Source organism: Bison bison, unplaced genomic scaffold (assembly GCF_000754665.1).
Source record: "Bison bison bison isolate TAMUID 2011002044 unplaced genomic scaffold, Bison_UMD1.0 scf7180017864503, whole genome shotgun sequence".
NCBI lineage: Eukaryota > Metazoa > Chordata > Mammalia > Artiodactyla > Bovidae > Bison > Bison bison.
In genome coordinates, this window is record NW_011495061.1 from 647,293 (window position 1) to 665,935 (window position 18,643).

An 18,643-nucleotide genomic window follows, 5' to 3' on the forward strand; every position below is an offset into this window, starting at 1 on the left:
GGGCCTCCCCGCGCGGTGCCGCGACTCCCGCCGCTGGAATGTGAGCTCGGGGCGCCTGGTGCGCTCCGCGGGCCTGGACGCCGCTCGCTTCTCTGCTGCGGAGAAGGCGGCCAGCGGTGAGCGGGGAAGGGCGGTTTCCTCCTCCGCTGAGACGCCTCAGCCATTTCTCGGTTGTTTCTGACACAGTTGAGCAGTGGGGGGTCCGCCAAAAGCTCGTCTGACGTTACGATAATTGGAGGTTTGTTTTCACATCTTTGGAAGTAACGTTATGAGCTGAGTAGCTTTTATGTAGGGTAGACTTGAATCCGAGGTGAATTTTAGGTGTGTGGGGGCAGGAAGTTTTGGAAGAGTTGCACTAATGGAAAGAGTCCTGGTATTGATTATGTTTACACCCAGCAATTCTCATAATTTATTTATGCAATGTGGAAACCAATGGAGTTGGCTTCCTCCTGCTTTCTTAACCATAAGTTGGTGTCGCAGTTTCAGGCAACAGGAAATAGTGCTTATTTTAAGATAAATGATGCTCATGTTAGGCTTGATGTAAACTTCATGGGGAAATGGCCAGCCAGTGACTTTCAGAAGGGTCGTTTTCTGTTAGCGGAGAAAAGGACTTGGCGTGTGATCCCTGTTTCCAGTCATAAGACATTTGTCATGGAGTACATGACACAGGCAGACAGGTTGCAAAGCTGGAGTGCCCAGGGTCAGGAGGAACCTAACCTAATGGCTACTACCTGTGAGGACAAATAGCAATTGTAGTAAGAATCTCACAGTCAGGGACTTTGGGAATTTAAAATTCTATCAATACATGGTGGATGTGTGCACAGTAGTATTTGGAAGAATCAGAATAAGTAGTGTGGTGTAGCTTTTCGCCAGTAGCAGCAAAGAGGAGTGAAGTGTAGAAACCCAGGTGTGAAAAGCCAAGAACAGAGATGCACTTTTTGGAAAGGCAGAAGGACTTTCAAGTGGCATCTTGTGTCTTATGTTACACCAAATTAAATGATTACAGAAAGTAACCAAAAGCAGTGAGTAGTAACATTAATGGCACCCCACTCCAGTACTCTTGCTTGGAAAATCCCATGGACAGAGGAGCCTGTTAGGCTGCAATCCATGGGGTCGCTAAGAGTCGGACAAGACTGAGCGACTTCACTTTCACTTTTCACTTTCATGCATTGGAGAAGGAAATGGCAACCCACTCCAGTGTTCTTGCCTGGAGAATCCCAGGGACGGGGGAGCCTGGTGGGCTGCCGTCTATGGGGTCGCACAGAGTCGGACACAACTGAAGTGACTTAGCATAGCATAGCATAGCATAGCATAGGGACATTACCCAAACAGTAGACATAATCAGGGTCGAGAGTCACAGGAATTGGGGCTGTTGACATTCATAGATAGTTGGTTATGGAGCAGTTGGCTAACATCAGTGCTTGTGAAAGTTGTGAAATGCATGCTGTTTTAACAATAAATGAACAGGTATGTTTGTTACCATATTGAAGGACATGACAAATTGTTATTATTTTATTAACAGAAGAAAAGGGTGATTAGCCAAAGATTCCTTTCTTGGATTTTCCTCAGTGTGACTTAAACTGATGAACCTTGGTGTTCATCTCGTAAAGTATGGAATTTCTATTTTTCACACAGCTTTTCACTTGTTCATCAAATTTGTATTTGCGCTCACATTACATGTATATACACTTAAACACGCCTGTATTGCTTAGAAAACTGCTGTGAGAATTCACACAAAATTTGATTGTGATCATATCCAAGAAAAGCCTAGGAGTCTGAGGTTTGAGGAAGATGTTTTAATACCTTTTTTATTGTAATACCCATGTGTTATTTTCCTAATAAAGCCAGTAAATTACACTGCCTAGAAGTGGACCTGCTGTTCTGTTATAGCTAGGGAATAAATCAGCAATAGAAATCGTTCATATATAAGAAGAGTTAAGATTTCTGTATTAGTAGTTCTTTGATTTTTACTGTACAAACTTAGGTTCTTCTGGTTGGTATTTTGCTTTGAACAAGATGTGTTTGTGCAGATTTCATAGTGGGTCATTGACAGCTGTGATTCACAGCAGGGTAGAAGCAGAGGAAAACATGAAGTAATGTGGTACTCACTTCCTAGCTTCACTTTTGAATATGTTTACTCACAATTTTTCTTCTTTTTATTTAGTAAAGTAAAAATTTATGTTGGCTGATAAACAAATATGAATACTTTGAGAAAAGTGTATATACTATTTCAAATCAAGGCTATTAGGAGGATATGAAAAATGGCTCTCATTTAACATGTGACAATTCTGTAAGACTTTGATCTTACAGCTTTAATGAACCACAGTACTATTCATTTCTTTACTCTCTTTTTTCATCAACAGGGAAATCACCTGGTAAGTCTGAGTTGACAGATTGAGGACTGGCCTTTTTGTTGTCCCTGTGGTTGTCCCTTGTCAATTGAGCCCTGTAAAATTAGACTATGGTTGAAGAAAATTCTTGAAGAGTTTTTCATAGAGATGCGTAAAGATGGTTTTCCACTACGATTTTTGTTTATTTGAAAAAGTAGAACTTGATGTGAAGTCTGCCCTTTTTCCGTTTTCACTGCTGCCAATTAATGTTGATTCTATGGCAGCAAATAATTAGAAACCCAAACCTGCTGTAAATGACTATTGGTCTTCTATGCTTCTTACACCTTAATGATTGAGATTTAAAGCACCGTCAGCTTATGTGTTCTGCTGTTTTTACTGTTATGCACTAGCTTTTCTTTAGGGAGAGCTTTCTTCCTGTGGTTCTTCTGGGAAGTTCAGGAGAATTTTAAGTCTAGCCAAAATTTATTATGTGTACAAAGTTTGGTCTTATGTAAAGGAACGGCAAATACTTTTATTCTCAGTGTTAATCATTGACTTATCCTATTAAAAAGTTTTGTGAAGACTCGTTAACAGACTTGTAACTACATCAGGTCCCAGAGTTTAGCTATTTTAAACTGCAGGTGCAACTTTAGACCCTAGACCAATTAAGTGCTTGGAGGAAATGTTGGGACCTCCTCAAAGCTATGAAAGAGATGTGGATACTCTTCAGGTTTCCTTTCTGCACCCGCTACTGCTGTAGTCACCGGCAGCTCACTGTTGTGCCAAGTGCTTCATGAAGTTAGAGCAGAAGGCCCCACGGTGCCGGACGTAAAGCAGTAAATAACCTATTCACATTCAGGATCTATGCATACATCAGGTTGTGTGCTCTGGGTTTTCTGCTTCAGGTGAATATATTAGCCTCACTTTATATTTCAAGACCGGAGAATGTAGAGCTAGGACTAAACTGTAAATAATTAAACAGATACAGGAATTGAAAATATATGTAATTATATTAAGTTATATTTAGTTAATATATGTTGTATTAAGTTATATTAAATATTTGTGTAAAATATAGATCTTGGTCCTGTGAAGAAACAATTATCAACAACTGACTAGTCACTTAGTGTTCTCCTTAGGCCTGGTGAACTTCTTACTATATTCTTTGTGAGTTTTCATGATTTCTCTACTAGTTGCGACATTTAACCTTGAATGATATCACAGATGTTGAAAATAGATTAAAAACAACTGAATTGTAGACGTTAAATGAGTGAATTTTATGGTATGTGAATTACTTGTCAATAGTGCTATTGAAAAATATTATAGACATTAAATTTCTTTTAAAAATAAGTGAAACAGGTGATTAGTTATAGTACAGAGTAAGCCACACAAACCACCTTGCTTATGGAATTCCAACTAAAGCTGTTATACCTTTTTAAAATTATTGTTTCAATGTAAATTTGGAGTAATTTATAAAGAATATTTAATGAACGAGGAGGGCTTATGAATGAAAAAAGTAACTCCATAAATATTTTTACCTTAAACCTAATGTTACTTTCTACTTCCCTATGGTTCAGTGGTAAAGAATCCACCTGGTAAAGAATATAGGGATGTGGGTTTGATCCCTGGTTCTTGAAGATCCCCTGGAGAAGGAAATGGCAACCCACTCCAGTATTCTTGCCCACGGACAGAGAATCTGACACAACTTAGTGACTAAACAACAACAGATGTTACTTTAAGCATTGCTGCTACATTGGCTAAATGAACAAATAGAGATTTTACTTCAAAGATGTAAATATCCTAAATGTGTGTGTGTGTGGGGAGTTGTGTGTGAGTTATTCTAAACTCTTAACTTTAATTCAAGGTAATGATACGTAATTACAGTGTGTATTTGAGAAATCTAGCTGGTAAATTGGTTTGTTTTTTATAAGATATATTCTATCATAGGGCTTCCCTGGTGACTCAGACTGTAAGGAATTTGTCTGCAGTGCAGGAGACCCAGGTTTGATCCCTGGGTTGGGAAGATTCCCTGGGAAAGGAGATAGCAACCCACTGCAGTATTCTTGCCTGGGAAGTCCCATGGATGGAGGAGCCTGGCGGGGTACAGCCCATGGGATCGCAAAGAGTCAGACATGTCTGAGCAACTAACACTGACATTATCATAGCATGATTTTATTTTTTTAAGGCCCACTATTTTTTTAAAATTTTAATTAATTTATTTGTTTATTTGGGCCACCAGCATGTGGCATGCAGTATCTTCGTTTCTCTACCAGGGCTAGAACCTGTACTTCCTGGAGTGGAAGTGAGAAGTTTTTATATAGATGTAATTTTTTATATTTATGTAATTTATTGTTTGGTTGTGTTGGGTCTTCAGTATTGCATGGGCTTTTCTCCTGTGGCAGCAAGCGAGGACTACCCTCCAGTTGCGGTGCTCTGCCTTCTTATCGTGGTGGCTTCTCTTGCTGATCGTGTGTTCTAGGGCACTTGGGCTTTAGTAGTTGGCGGCATGAGGGCTCAGTAGTTGTGGTTCGCGGGCTCTAGAGCACAGGCTCAATAGTTGGGGTACAGGGGCTTAGTTGCGCCACAGCATGTGGGATCTTCCTGGACCAGAGATCTAACCCCTGTGTCCTACATTGGCAGGTGTATTCTTCACTACTGAGCCGCCAGGGAAGTCCTGGAAATGTGGAGTCTTAACCATTGGACCACCAGGGAATTCTTCATAGCATGATTTTAGAATGAATGTACTGTTTGTAGACTCTTGAATTTTGTTATGTTTTGTTAATTTATTATCTTTTTTGGTTTCCATGCCAACACTGTCGGATTAATTTTCCTTTTTCGTTTAAAGATCTAAGGACCCACTATCTACAGTCGTGTTAGAGATCACCTTCCCTTCCTGTGTGTACTTACTCCAGGCAGCTACAAGGTGGGGTGTGATGGCTGAAGAGTGCCCTCATGGTCAGAAAGTGGTTTGTGGGGGAAGGTGTGCGTATAGACACCCTAAAGGACAGAAGAATAAGTGGGAACAGCAAAATCAGGCGTGTCTCAGGGTGGAGGTGTCAAGTGTCAGAGCCCAGTAGGACAGCACAGTGGATCCCTGGGCTTTTCCTTGGTGGGGGTTCGGGCGGGGGAGGGTTGTAAGTAAGGTGGGAACTGTCATCCAGGCCCAGGGGTGAGGAGCGGAGGTGCTCAAACTGGGGACTGGGCCACCTGTCAGGCAGCACCCCCGTGTCTCAGGGGGGCTGGGCGATGTGTTCAGAACCAGGCTCGTGAGGTCAGAACACGGGAACCCTGCGCAGTGCGGGAGATCTCCTGCCCTGGCTCCGGAACACTTAGCGCCACGCTGCCGCCGGGTCGCTCAGCCTGGAGGGGCTGCTGGAGGTGCCCGCCCGCCTTCCCTCAAGCTCTGCTCGCTTTCACTCCTAAGGACCTTATTGTGCTGTAAACACTGAGTCACCTTGTGTTCTTTTGGAACTGGGTGGGGCACAGTTCTTGTATAAATAGTGTCTGTAGTTGTCTTGGATGGCATTTTTCCATTTAACATGTTTAATTCACAAGTTTTCTCATGGTCTTTCTCCCTGTCAGTGGTTTTGCTTCATTTTTTCCCCTGCTTAACTGTTTTTTTTTTAAAAAAAAAGTCTTGTAAGTTTTTTTAAAAGGAAACTATTCTATTTTGGTGAATTTTTCCTAGAGTAGATGATATTTTAAGTAACAAGCCTAGCTTAAGTGCAGGAATCAAAAATGAGCTTTTATTGATTCATCTGTTCACTGAGCCAGAATTTATTAAACCTTTGCTATGTTCCATGTACTGTGCTAGGTAATAAGTAAGACAAGGCCTTAAACTCAGAAATTTATAGCTAATAATAACATAAATCCAGGAATAATCCTAATTTTAGTGTGCACTAGCAGTTTTTTCTTTTTTAAAAAATAAAAATAATACTCATTTTTCTTAAATCAAAAAAGTGTATTAAAACATTATTCATGTGGAAAAAGAAAGGCAAACCTTTATTAGATCTTTCAGTTGGTGAAATGATATGTTCATTTTTTTAAAAGAGTCTGCCTTTTAGAGCATTTTGTGCATTTAAGTAATAGCTCATCTCTTTAAAGGAGAAGGCAATGGCAACCCACTCCAGTACTCTTGCCTGGAAAATCCCATGGACAGAGGAGCCTGGTAGGCTACAGTCCCTGGGGTCCCGAAGAGTTGGACACGACTGAGCGACTTCACTTTCATGCATGGAAGAAGGAAATGGCAACCCACTCCAGTGTTCTCCAGAGCCTAGAGAATCCCAGGGATGGGGGAGCCTGGTGGGCTGCTATCTACGGTGTTGCACAGAGTCGGACACGACTGAAGGAACTTAGCAGCAGCAGCAGCATCTCTTTAAATCAGTGTATTGTAAAAGATTTTATTGATAAGGATTAAACCCTTTCTTCTAGGGTTTGTAGATATAGCTAGCTGTGCATATAACTTCAATGTTATGTTGTCCTGTCTATGCCTATTTTGGGAAAGGCAGTCTTGTGATCACTCATAGTGGATGCCTCTGAGACCCGTAGTTCAATCTCTGTGTCTATTAAGTGGATTACAGCAGGATGTGCAGAGGAGAACATCAGAGTGATGGCACTGTCAGCAGCGGTGACTCTGTTTTTTAAAGGACGTCGTCGTCGTACCTGGTGACTATACTTGAGAATTAGTGATAACCGCACAAATGGCAGATGTGGAAATACTAATATGAAAGTGTTTATTATTCTTTCTTTTTTTATTATTTCCAAAAATGTCATTGAAGTTGAGCTTGAAGTTCTTTTCTTTGTTCAGTCATGTAGTGAACTTTATCTTTCTACTTTCAATGAATATGTTGTCTTGTATGTCTTTTATTATGGCTGTGTGCTCAGTGGCTCAGTCATGTCTGACTCTTGGCAACCCCATGGACTAACTGTGGCTTGCCAGGTTCCTCTGTCCATGGATTTCCCAGGCAAGAATACTGAAGTGGGCTGCCCTTTCCTCCTCCAGGAGATCTTCCTGACCCAGGGATCAAACCTGTGTCTCTTGAGTCTCTTGCATTGGCAGGCAGATTCAGGGAAGCCCTTTATATTATGGCTAGACAAGTTTTAAAAACATGTTTTTCTGGTATGAGAATACATACTCATTGTAGAACATTTCAAGCTTTGCAGAAGAATAAAAGGAAAACAGTTACCTACTGTCCTCCTAACCAGTGGTAGCCATTATTAATGTTTTGGTGATTTTCTGAGTCTTTAGTATTGACATGATTGGAGGTACATGGATGTATGTGTGTGTTGTATTTGCCTTCACTAAGCATTATGGTGTGAACATTACGTCATTATTCTTCAGAAACATGGCTGGTTTTTGCAGTAGTGTCTTGTTTATGGGAGTGCCATGCTTTATTTAAGTTGTCTCATGTACAGATTCCAAAAATGAGATTGTTAGTTACTGAAGGTTAAGAAAAGGTAAAACTAGAGTTTGAGATATTTAATTTTTTACCTTTTCACGTTACAAAAGATGGTTCGTGTGAGCCATTCATGTAATCTGTCCAGGATATATGAACTATTTTTGAACTCCTAAGAGTAGTATAGTAATTTTATAAGCAGAAGTCTAGCTTTAGAGGGCAGTGTTTGTTTTTGAATAGTGTGATGTTAAAATAAGCACAGTAGATTTATCCAGATCCCCTCTTATGTAAATAACCTTTAGAAGCAGAGAGTGCTCCCACGCAGTCACTCTTTGAAGGGCTTTTCTTCCTCTGTGCTGTGTTGGCAAGTGAGAGTTGGGTAAGCCAAGTCATTGCTTTTTGTAGCACGGTATAGGGATAGTTGTTTGGAAATGGCTGAGAGGGCTCTGCATTGTCCTTGATCTTGTCTGAAAATAGCCAGCTGTGTGACTGGCGTCGTCAGTGTTACCTGGCAGTCCTTGGGCCCTGAGTGTTGTGGGTCACCCTCAGGGACCTGTGTCACACGTGACGGTGTTGCCGCTGGGGCACACACTCGAGAAGCAGGCTTGGTCTGACCCACGTGGGTTCCTGTCTGAGGCCCACCCACTCCCAGCTCTGTGCTCTCTGACAGGTCAGCACTGCTTTCAGAACCTTAGTGCCCTTATCATTAGGTGGGCACTGACAGGAGCCTCGGCTTGTGTGTTGTGGTCTTGAGGCTGGAATAAGGAAGGCCCAGGGCTAAATGGCAACCCACTCCAGTGTTCCTGCCTGGAGAATCCCAGGGACGAGGGAGCCTGGTGGGCTGCCGTCTATGGGGTCGCACAGAGTCGGACACGACTGAAGCGACTTAGCAGCAGCAGCAGGGCTGGTAGGGTAGCTGGAGGTCCCTTAGGGTTAGGAATCCCGTGCTGATGCCTCCTTTTAACTGTCGGCTGTTAACCTCCAGCTTCCTGCTGCCTGAGGGCGTCTCTCACCTTGCCACTGCCTCCCCCACTTCAGCTGGAGCAGGCAAATGACAGAGCTTCTGTTAGTTTCTGTTTTACTGGGGTTGTTTGTTTTGTTGCTAAGAGTTTATCTACCATAATGCTTTGTTATGAGTTGCACTTGAAAATACTCCTTGTATTTTCTTTCTCTTTTGTCTCTGAACATCCTAAAGTAATATCCAAGGAGCCAGTGTTGTTACCCCTCATCCTCGCTGCCTCTTCCTCAAATTCTGTCCTGCTGCTGTTCAGTCCCTCAGTCGTGTCCAACTCTTTGTGACCCCATGAACGCTGCAGAATGCCAGGCTTCCCTGCCCTTCACCATCTCCTGGAGCTTGCTCAGACTCAGTCCACGGAGCCGCCTGTCCTCTGTCCCCGTGTCGTCCTCTGTCCCCGTGTCGTCCTCTGTCCCCGTGTCGTCCTCTGTCCCCGTGTTGTCCTCTGTCCCCGTGTCGTCCTCTGTCCCCGTCTCCTGCCTGAGGCTGTGGTTGCTCTTGCTCTGCTGTAGCAGCCGCCCTGACACAGCAGATGGCTGTGGCTCGTTCCATTAGGAGACTGTCACGCAAAACCTTTAAATTCATGTGCTCATTTCCTTCCTCTTGTGAGTAAGTGTTGGTTGGGGACTAAAGTGGGGGTTTGAAACTGCATATCAATAACCTCAGATACGCAGATGACACCACCCTAATGGCAGAAAGTGAAGAGGAACTTGGTGAAGATGAAAGAGGAGAGTGATAAAACTGGCTTAAAACTCAACATTCAAAAAACTAAGATCATGACATCTGGTCCTGTCAGTTAGTGGCGAATAGAGGGGGGGGAGGGGAATGAAGACAGTGACAGACTTTATTTTCTTGTGTTCCAAAATCACTATGGACAGTGACTGCAGCCATGAAATTAAAAGGCGCTTGCTGCTTGGAAGAGAAACTCTGACAAACCTAGACAGTGTATTGAAAAGCAAAGAGATGTCTTTGAGACCTTTGCTGACAAAGGTCCATCTAGTCAAAGCTATGGTTTTTCCAGTAGTCGTGTGTGGAGGTGAGAGTTTGACCATGAAGAAGGCTGAGTGCTGAAGAATTGATGCTTTTGAACTGTGGTGTTGGAGAACACTCTTGAGAGTCCCTTGGACAGCAAGGAGATCCAACCAGTCCATCCTAAAGGAAATCAGTCCTTGAATATTCATTCATTGGAAGGCCTGACGCTGAAGCTGAAACTTCAATACTTTGGCCACCTGATGCGAAGAACTGACTCATTGTAAAAGACCCTGATGCTGGGAAAGATTGAAGGCAGGAGGAGAAGAAGATGACAGAGGATGGGATGGTTGGATGGCATCACTGACTCAATGAATGAGTTTGAGCAAGCTCCAGGAGATGGTGAAAGACAGGCAAGCCTGGCGTGTTGCAGTCCATGGGGTCGCAGAGTCGGACATGACTGAGCTGAACAACAACAACAAAATTTTGGGTCAACTATGATAGTTTAATTTAACCGATATTAGATGTACAGTTGTTTCCTTCTGTTTCCATCCAGTGGGTTATGTTCTGGGTTTCTTAGAGTACGGTGGATCTGCAGAAGATAAACCCAGTGATGTGGAAAGACAACATCCTCCAGCTTGCTTTGTGCCGTAAATTCTACCCTGGAGTGCGTGTGAAATGCTGGGTTTTGAGTCTGCCACTCATGTTCTGAGGTACCAGCATCAGATGAAAGTTCCTCATCTGGGCGATGCTCTTCTTGTTTTCTCACAGAACTGCTTCATATCAATCATTCAGTTAAGTGTGCTTAGTCTTGTAATTGTGGATCAAGAGTTTGAAGACAGGGACTTTTTATGTCTGCTGTAGCATCTAACAGTTTGCAAGGAGTCTGCACAGAAAACCTAGTGAGTGGTTGAAACAGTGAACTACTAATTGCTTGTTTTACGAGGACTCTACACTCAATTATAAATTGTCGTGTAATGCCTATGATGCCAATATATGTATTTGAGGTGAGCTGCCTACTGAGATCATCAATTTATTTCATTTGTGCTATAAATACTTGCATGCATAGCAAGTGAACACAGAAGATCTATTAATGCTAAATTAATGTTTTTTCATATACATAGATTTTGAAATCTATTCGGAGCTGTTAGAAAGTGTTGATTTTACTTAGTAGCTTGAATCTGATTGTGGTTTTACACTGGGGAAGTGAAAGCATGAACACTGCTGTGTGTGTGAGGGACAGTCTTAGCAGGACTTACCTGAGGGCTGTTTCATCATGGATGGGCAAGAGGGGAAGGGAGCAGCCCCCTTAGCTTGCTCCCAGGACTGGGGCCACCAGAAGAAAGCTCTGCAAACTGGTGGCTTAAAACAGCACAGATTTATCATTTACAGTTCTGGGGGCCAAAAGTCTGGAAGCAGTTCCCAAGGGCTGAAACCAGGGGATTGACAGGCCCTTCCCAGCTTCTGGAGCTGCGCTCCTGGGTGCGTGGCTCCTCAGCCTCACTGCCGGCAGCTGCTCCAGTCATCACATACTTTCTGTTTTCTGTCTGTGTCTGTTCTGCCTCTGCTCCCACCTGAGAGGACGTGTGTGATTGCATCACAGCCCACACAGGACGCAGGACAGCTCCTCAACTCAAGAGCTTATCAACTCAACTTATCACATCTGCTAAGTCCTTTTTTTTTTGTCTCGTAAGGAAACACGAGTCCTAAGGAGTGAAACGTGGCCATCTCCTGAAGAGCCACGAGCGCCCCTCCATCTTGGATACTCAGGAGGAGGGTAGCTGAGCACAGTGGCGGTGGCTCAGCTTTGTCTCATCTGCTCTGGAAGGCCTTTCCCTCCACTGGACCTCTGGGCTCAGATTCATGTTGTGTCTTGGGTTCAGTACTGTGACTATTCCCTTTCACTGCCGTTCTCCTGGTGCCTAAGAATTACGTGTGGCCTTGTGGGTGCAGGCGGGGGAGAGGAGCTGGGCTACAGTGTTTGCGTCGGGAGCTGAGGAGTGGAGCAGGGCCTCTCGCTGCTGGCATTTGGGCCAGATCTGAACGACGCCAGGAAAACACCGAAACATTTAAAGCAATGGCATGTCCCAATTTGAAAACTGGACGTGTAGCAAGATAAATCTGGCAGTGATGGCCAAGGAGACTGAGGGGACAGAGTGGGGACCGGCTCCGAGCCTGAGGAAGGAAGCAGCGCCTGGCCCTGACGGCTCACTGGAGGGAGGGATACAGGGCTGGGCTCCTGGAGGGAAGGCGGCTCCAGCTGAGCCCCTGGGGGAGGACGCGTGATGGCCTTCGCCAGTAACCATTCAGTAGGAACAGGAGTTTGGAGGCCTAGGGATAAGGCTGGGAGATGGTTAATCTTGTCTTATAAACGTTGAGTTTAAGAACCCTAAAGGAGTTCTTAGAGGAGTTGTCCAACAGCAGCCAGTGGCTGGGAAGGGAGACCTGGGAGCATAGCCAGGCTACGCCTCAGTTCACAGGCGATGGGTGCTTGAGATCATGCTTGAAGTGGAGAAATGGAGGAAGTGAGTGTAGACAGTGTAGAAAGACCAGAGCACCCAGGACAGGCCTTTGCTCCCCGGAGGAAATCAGGAGGTGGAAAATGAGGAAAGGGAATTCCCTGGCCATCCAGTCATTGAGAGTCCATGCTTTCACTGCCATGGCCCGGGCTCAGGCCCTGGTCAGGGAACTAAGATAGCACAAGCCACACAGCATGGCCAAAAAAAGGGGACATGGTCCATCCATTAGTGCTCACTGTGTGCAGCTTCTCTTCCAAGCTCTGCGTAGAGGAAGTCAGTAAGGCCCGCAGCGTGCCTGTTACCCTGTCCTAAGGGCGAGGGGACAGACCACACTGGCACGCACTTTGGGTCTGCGACAGACTTTGAACTGGGAAGTCTGTGAGTTCTCAGCCCTCTCTTGATGGTGGTGAGGAAGAAACTGGGGATTAGACATCATTTCATCTAGTCATTTACTAATGTGGGCAAGAATCCCTTAGAAGAAATGGAGTAGCCTTCATAGTCAACAAGAGAGTCAAAAATGCAGTACTTGGGTGCAGTCTCAAAAACAGCAGAATGATCATGGTTCATTTCCAAGACAAGCCACTCAGCATCACAGTGATCCAAGTCTGCGCCCCAACCACCGATGCCAAAGAAGCTGAAATTGATCAGTTCTAAGACCTTCTAGAACTAACAACAAAAAAAGATGTCCTTTTCATCGTAGGGGATTGGAATGCAAAGTAGGAAGTCAAGAGATACCTGGAATAACAGGTTAAGTTTTGCCTTGGAGTACAAAATGAACCAGGGCAAAGGTAACAAAGTTTTGTCAAGAGAACACACTGGTCATAGCAAACACCGTTTTGCAGCAACACAAGATACAACTCTACATGTGGACATCACCAGATGGTCAATACCGAAATCAGCCTGTATTCTTTGCAGCCGAAGATGGAGAAGCTCTATACAGTCAGCAAGACTTGGCACTGACTGTGGCTCAGATCACGAACTCCTTATTGCCAAATTCAGGCTACGATTGAAGACAGTAGGGAAAACCACTAGACCTAAATCAAATCCCTTGGAGTGGGTGGTGACAGTGGAGGTGACAAATAGATTCAAGGGATTAGATCTGGTAGACAAGAGTGCCTGAAGAACCATGGACAGAGGTTCATAACATTGTATAGGAGTCAGTGACCAAAACCATCCTTTTACTGAGTCCAAGCTCACTCTGCTCAGTGCACGACAGGCCAGTGAATCTAAGAGACAAGGGGTTGAGGCAAGAAAGAGACTTTATTCAAGGAGCCTGCTGATGAAGAAGAAGACAGGCTAGTGCCTCAAAATAACCATCTCATCGGGTCTGGATGCCAGGTTCTGTTACAGATCAGAGATGGGGGAAGGTCAGTCAGTTAGTTCAGTTGCTCAGTCGTGTCTGACTCTTTGCGACCCCATGAATCACAGCACACCAGGCCTCCCTGTCCATCACCAACTCCTGGAGTTCACTCAAGCTCGTGTCCATCGAGTCGGTGATGCCTTTCAGCCGTCTCATCCTCTGTCATCCTCTTCTCCTCCTGTCCCCAATCCCTCCCAGCATCAGAGTCTTTTCCAGTGAGTCAACTCTTTGCATCAGGTGGCCAAAGTATTGGAGTTTCAGCTTCAGCATCAGTCCTTCCAATGAACACCCAGGACTGATCTCCCTTAGGATGGACTGGTTGGATCTCCTTGCAGTCCAAGGGACTCTCAAGAGTCTTCTCCAACACCACAGTTGAAAAGCATCAATTCTTCGCCCTCAGCTTTCTTCACAGTCCAACTCTCACAACCATACATGACCACTGGAAAAACCATAGCCTTGACTAGATGGACCTTTATTGGCAAAGTAATGTCTCTGCTTTTTAATATGCTGTCTAGGTTGGTCATAACTTTCCTTCCAAGGCATTTTTTGTCTCTATAATTGTGACAGGACCTTCTTCCATTTCCACGTTTTTGTGTGGGATCATTTTCTTTCTACCTGAAAAGGTCACATTAATACTTACTTTAATGCAAGTTGGACAGCAACAGGTTTTCTCTACTTGGTTTACAGAAAAGTCAAGCAGATACAGTTCCCATATCCCCCCTGCAGGCAGTTTCTTGAGTTGGCATCTTGTATTAGTGTGCTACATTTGTTGCAGTTATTGAAACAGTGTGATACATGATTAAGTAAAGTCCCTGGGTTTACATGAGGAGGCTCTAGCTAGTCTTCCCTCCTCCCCATCCCTGACCTTCTTGGTGGCCACTTACCTTTTTACCGTTTCCAGTACCTCAGGGAGTTGGAATCATACAGTGTAGTGTTTTCAGGTTGGCTTCTGTCTCTCTTCGCAACATATGTTTTAAGATTTATTCTTATTTTTTCCTGGCATGATAGTTCATTTCTTTTATTCTTACTGCAGAAGGTTTCAAGTAACATAAAATTATTCAGGGTCATTTAGTACCTTCATAGTGTTGTGCAGCCATCGCCTCTATCTGGTCCCCCAAGTTTTCATCACCCAAAAGAAAGCCTGTACTAGCAATCATGATGCATTTCACCCTCCCCGTGGTTGTGCCATCACATATGTTTCTGTCTTTCTAATTTTACCTTTTCTTAATGTTTCATATAGATGGAATCATACAACCTGTGAACTTTTGTGTCTTTCACTTAGCGTAACATTTTTAAGATCTTGCTGCTGCTGCTGCTGCTGCTCAGTCGCTTCAGTCGTCTCCGACTCTGTGCGACCCCATAGACGGCAGCGCACGAGGCTCCCCCGTCCCTGGGATTCTCCAGGCAAGAACACTGGAGTGGGTTGCCATTGCCTTCTCCAATGCATGAAAGTGAAAAGTGAAAGGGAAGTCGCTGAGTCTTGTCCGACTCTTGGCGATCCCGTGGACTGCGGCCCACCAGGCTCCTCCGTCCATGGGATTTTCCAGGCAAGAGTACTGGAGTGGGGTGCCATTGCCTTCTCCGTTTTAAGATCTTACCCTATAGCATACCTCTTATTTTATGGCTGAATAACGTTCCGTTTTACAGGTATGCTCCGCTTTGTTTATCCTTTCATCCTTTGAAGAACTTTTTGGGTTGTTTCTGTCTTTTGGCTATTAAGAGTTGTGTTCTGAACATTGATGTTCACATTTTTGTTTGAATACTTGTGTTCAGTTTTGGAGGGTATATACCTAGAAGTGAAATTGATGGGTTTAACTTTTGGAGGAGCTGCTAAACTGCTTTCCATAATGGTGGGAATACTTTATAGACTCACCAGCAATGCAAAAAGGTTCTAATTCCTGCACCTGCCTGCAAACACATATTATTTTCTGTTTTTTGATTGCAAGTCATCATAGAGTGTGTGAACTGGGATGTCACTGTGGATAATTCTGCATTCTCCAGTGACTAATGTCACCTTCCCACATGCACTTCCTCCCAGCTTCACAGGGTGAGATTGTCTCGTAGCGTGAAACGACCGTGGTGGGACAGTGTACCCTGGCAGTCGGCAGTCCTGGGAACTGGCTGTGAACCCGTGCTGGCTCTGCCACTGCCCCAAGCCATCTTCGTTCCCCTCCTCCGGAGATCTGCACCCCAACCGCTAAAGGCAGAGGGAACAGACGCCTTAGCCCAGCAGGTTTGAGTTGGCCTGAGGGCGGGTTGGTAGGGAGGAGTGCTCTCTGATCTGGACCCAACTGTGCTCCGGGTTCCGTACAGTGGAGGCTGTACCAGAGGAGGCTGTACCGGAGCCCGTAACAGAAGAGGACCTGCCCTGTTGACCGGGTCCCTTCCAGCCTCTCTCAGAGTCCAGGCTGTGCTTTCTCAGTGCAGGACACCTGCCAAAAGCTCTAGTTTGCTTTTTATAGACTAGCTTCTTGCCCTCGGTAGTTCAGGAATTTGGCAGATGCCTGAAGGGAAGCTTAGTTGGCCTCTCCTCCCAACCCCAACACCCTCCCCACCCAGGGTCTGGGCGCTCAGAGTGTCGCTCAGCTGACCTGAACTCCAGTTCCTGTCTCCCTGGTCTGGTGAGGTTTCTGTCAGCTCATCTGGCTTCTCAGCTGCATTCCTCCGGGTTTCTCAACCTCTGGTACCACAGCGCTGGGGGAGAGGCACTGCAGAGTGCCTCCTCACTGCCCTGCACGCCTTCTGCCCTGTGTCCTCGTCATTCGCGCCTTGAGTGCCCTGTGACCTCAGGTAGGCGTGCACTTGGGTCTCTTCTGGGTTTCTCATGTTCTTAGCAGATGGGCTGCTGCAAGGTGCTCTGATCATCATATCTGGAAGCCAGTGTTATTTTTAGGGAAAAAATAGATTTGAACTCTAGTATATTTCCATGTGAAAGTTGGAAGAACCGATAGTTTCTGTTGGGAGATAGGTTTAGAAGACAAAGGGCGGAGGTTGAGTTTTAGGTGTGTAATTTGTTTCAAAATATTTCTCTGGGTAAATATTTTAAATTTAGGTGGGTTTCATGGTTTTGGGGGTTTGTTGTAATTGTTGTTTTCAGGAAAATACTGCCCAAGGTGTGAGGTAAATTTTAAGCAGTGAGGCTTGACGTAAACAGCTGTAGAAAAACTCCAGTCAGGGCTTCACTTATTTTACCTGTGAAACGCCACCCAGCAGGTCTGGTAAACTCTTGGAAATACCTGTTTAGCTTGACCACTTAGTCGACTCATATCTTTGTGAGTGGTGAGCACTGTTTCTTGCATTTTATGCTTTGTAGCTTCAGGACGAAGACAGCTGAAAACACTGGGAGTGTTACAAATAGCGGAGAAAAGAGTTTTGAAAAATGGATTTTAGAACTTTTCACTAGAGCCCCTCCTGTGTAAGGAGGGGCCGGGAACCTGGCCCCTGGAACAGTTTGGCCCGGCACTGTCTCAGGGACCTCAGGACCCGGCCTGGTGCCAGAGTTGCATTGGAGGCCAGCCTCGGCGTGCCCGCCTGGGCTCTGTGGCTTCTGGCTAGCACCCGCTTTCTGGTACTCGGATTCTTCGCCTGCCGAGTAGGGAGGAAGCACAGTGGTTCACCTGTCAGGTTCCTGCACAGCCTTAGAGACAAAACAGGAAATGAGCCAGGAGTCGGGCCTTCAGGGAGGGGCAGCGGTGAGCAGGGCAGTGCAGACAAGGGGAGAGGCTGCTTTCAGGTGGGCAGCGGGCATTAGCGCGCTGAGGAGGAAGCTGGAGGGGAGAGGGAAGGAGCAGCCGTCAGGGAGGACGAGCGCTTGCTGTTGTATACACTATGGGTCGGATGACAACGCAGTTTATTCTCATAGTTTTATGGCCTCAGGAAGTACTTTGGTTCTGGTGTATAAACAGCTTTTAACTTCAGGAATCATCTGGGGGCCCCAGTGGTGTGACTGCTCTTCCTTCACCAGTGAGTGGACCAGGGTCCTTTAAGGCTGAAACATCACCAGTGTGTCCTCACTTGCTGGCTAATCCACTGACAGCTCTGAGTCAAGCTACTGGTTTGCCTTGGGACTCTGCAGTCACTTATTTGGTGGTGGTGTTATTTGGGGAAATATTGATCCACATGAGGACACAATACTACATGATCCATGGTCAGTTGGAACAGGATTCGGAGGACTGACTGTAAATTATATGCAGATTTTTGGCTGGGCAGAGGGTCAGCTCCTCTAACCCCTAAACTGTTCAGGAGTCAGCTATATATGGTTCAGATTTTTGTTACATTCACAAGATTGTGTCAGTTCAGTTCAGTTCAGTCACTCAGTCCTGTCCAACTCTTTGCGACCCCATGAATTGCAGCACACCAGGCCTCCCTGTCCATCACCAACTCCCAGACTTCACTCAAACTCACGTCCATCAAATCAGTGATGCCATCCAGCCATCTCATCCTCTGTCATCCCCTTTTCCTCTTGCCCCCAATCCCTCCCAGCATCAGAGTCTTTTCCAATGAGTCAACTCTTTGCATGAGGTGGCCAAAGTACTGGAGTTTCAACTTAAGCGTCATTCCTTCCAAAGAACACCCAGGACTGATCTCCTTTAGAATGGACTGGTTGGATCTCCTTGCAGTCCAAGGGACTCTCAAGAGTCTTCTCCAACAGCGCAGTTCAAAGCATCAGTTCTTTGGCACTCAGCTTTCTTCACAGTCCACCTCTCACATCCATACATGACCACTGGAAAAACCATAGCCTTGACTAGACGGACCTTTATTGGCAAAGTAATGTCTCTGCTTTTTAATATGCTGTCTAGGTTGGTCATCAGAGAAGGCGATGGCACCCGACTCCAGTAATCTTGGCTAGAAAATCCCATGGACGGAGGAGCCTGGTAGGCTACAGTCCATGGGGTCACTAAGGGTCGGACGCGACTGAAGTGACTTCACTTTCACTTTTCACTTTCATGCATTGGAGAAGGAAATGGCAGCCCACTCCAGTGTTCTTGCCTGGAGAATCCCAGGGACAGGGGAGCCTGGTTGGCTGCCGTCTATGGGGTTGCACAGAGTCGGACATG

General features: G+C 45.3%; 1 protein-coding gene across 1 annotated transcript in view; it reads left to right on the plus strand.

Annotated features, from left to right (window-relative positions):
- Positions 1-48: 48 nt before the first annotated feature.
- Positions 49-18,643, plus strand: part of ESYT2 (extended synaptotagmin-like protein 2) — a 77,767-nt gene continuing 59,172 nt past the window's right edge. Inside the window, exon 1 of the mRNA XM_010829250.1 lies at positions 49-116. The gene's annotated coding sequence lies outside the window, so the exon portion shown is untranslated. The remainder of the gene's footprint in view (positions 117-18,643) is intronic.